Source organism: Urocampus carinirostris, chromosome 10 (assembly GCF_059441175.1).
Source record: "Urocampus carinirostris isolate Australia breed hairy pipefish chromosome 10, RoL_Ucar_1.0, whole genome shotgun sequence".
In the NCBI taxonomy this organism is placed as follows: domain Eukaryota; kingdom Metazoa; phylum Chordata; class Actinopteri; order Syngnathiformes; family Syngnathidae; genus Urocampus; species Urocampus carinirostris.
The window spans coordinates 3,875,764-3,877,766 of NC_142358.1; positions in this window are offsets into that span (position 1 = coordinate 3,875,764).

The following is a 2,003-nucleotide window of genomic DNA, read 5'->3' on the forward strand; positions in this document are numbered from 1 at the left end:
TTACCCTTTTTAAGTAAAATAGTTTTATAAATGCTGCCTTGGGTTGAATTTGGGGGTGCTTCAGCACCTTTTTAGGATGAGCCAACTTCCTCTACCTGCAAAAATAAAACATGACATGAGTGGACACAGAAGAAAAAAGTGGGAAAAAAGTATAAAATGCCTGTATCACAGAACACAGTAAAGTTTGTGTGAATGACAAGCCTGCGAAAGTGTGTTTAACTGAAGGACAGCGAAAGCTTTATTGACACAGAGCAGCTAACAACACACATGACAGGCTAGCAGTAAACTAGATTTTGCAGCCAAGTGGTTAACATGATTGGCTAGGGAAGGAAACAGTGGAAAAAGTGGAAGATGCCTGAATCATGGAACTAAGCGATTTTTGTTTAGATGACCAGCTGTAAAGGCCAAGTAACACAGAGAAACAAAGCAAGAGAAACCAACAGTAACAATAAGTGGCAATCCATAGCCTGTAGCCAAGTGGCTGTCATGAGTGGTTGGAGAAGAAAACAATAAAAAGTAGAAGATACCTGAAACTTGGAAGCAGCTATGGAGGTCAAGTGACATTTAAGGACGAGGCAGGAACAGCCAACAATAGCGGCAATTGCAATAATGAGTAGCTAAAGAAGAAAACATGGGTGAAAACAATAAAATGTTATTCAGTTTAAGTGTACTTTTTCATATTTTAAGGTATGTGATCTCAGTTGTTAAACAAAATCATCTGCAAAATAATACCTAAAGCATTTCGATATAATATTCAAATAATGTTTTTTTAATTTTGGTATAATTTTCTGTAATCCTTTCTTATGTTATAATATTTTATCATATGTCATTAAATTATACTTTAGAAAAAGAAATATTATACTTTATTTTAAATTTGTGTTTGCTAGGCATTTGTATCTGGTTTCTCAATGAAAAATAAAAAAACATCCAGGGGAGTGACACTGAAGGACGACACAAGCTTTATTTACACGGAGCAGCTAACAATGGCTGATGGTGGATAGCGGCTGGTGGCGAGCTATGTTCTTCAGCCGAGTGTTTAATTTTAATGGCAAGAGAATGAAACAGTGGAAAAAGTCAAAGATGCATGAATTACTGTATTAACCCCAGCAATAGTTGTTCAAATGACCAGCCGTCGACGTCAAGTGACACTCAAGGACGAATAAAACTTGATTGAACCTGGGCAGCTAATAATAACAGCTAGCAGCCAGCCATGGTCCTCCAGCAGAGCGGCTAACACGAGAGGCTAGAGAAGGAAACAGTGAAAAAAATTAAAACATGTCTGAATTACGGGGCTAAGCGAAGGTGGAGGAGTGACAATGAAAGAAGAAGAGAGCTTTGGTTACATGAGTGGCGAGTTAAGGAAATAGAGGGGGGAAAAAATCAAAACGCCTATATCCTGGGACTCAGCGACCATCACATGCAGGGTTCAACTGTGTAGTGTAAGTAGGATCCCCACGTTATTTTGGTAGGGCATTTTGCACGTCTCTTGAAACCTCGAGCTATTTCAACTGGAGCCTCACACTCCTGGCATTGTGCCCTGGTTGCCCATACATCAAAGGCCCTGCAAAATCCTCCTTAGTAGCCATAACTGCATGCACCAGAATGGGAATGATGATCAACTCAAATAAAACAGTATTCTGTCAGTCCAGTGCTGGCCTCCCACCAAACTCAATAACCCTCAAAGCAGCATGGCAACAGCTGCTCATGGTGCACACCTTTAAATATCTGGGGCATAATGTCTGACACCTGCTCAGTGAATAAAGAGATCCAGAACCTCCTCTAGCAAGCATCAGCATATTTTGGTCGGCTAAAGAGAAGTGTTTTCCAAAACAGCAACCTCAGGCTTCACAAAAAATTCTGGTCCACAGAGCAGTATGTATTACTACATTGGTCAAGTCCTGTTTTTTTGTACAACCCCTATGAGTGTGAGGCATTGACAATTTACAAGCGCCACTTGAGAAGCATGGAGCCTTCCATGTAAGACGTCTCCAGAAGATCCTTGG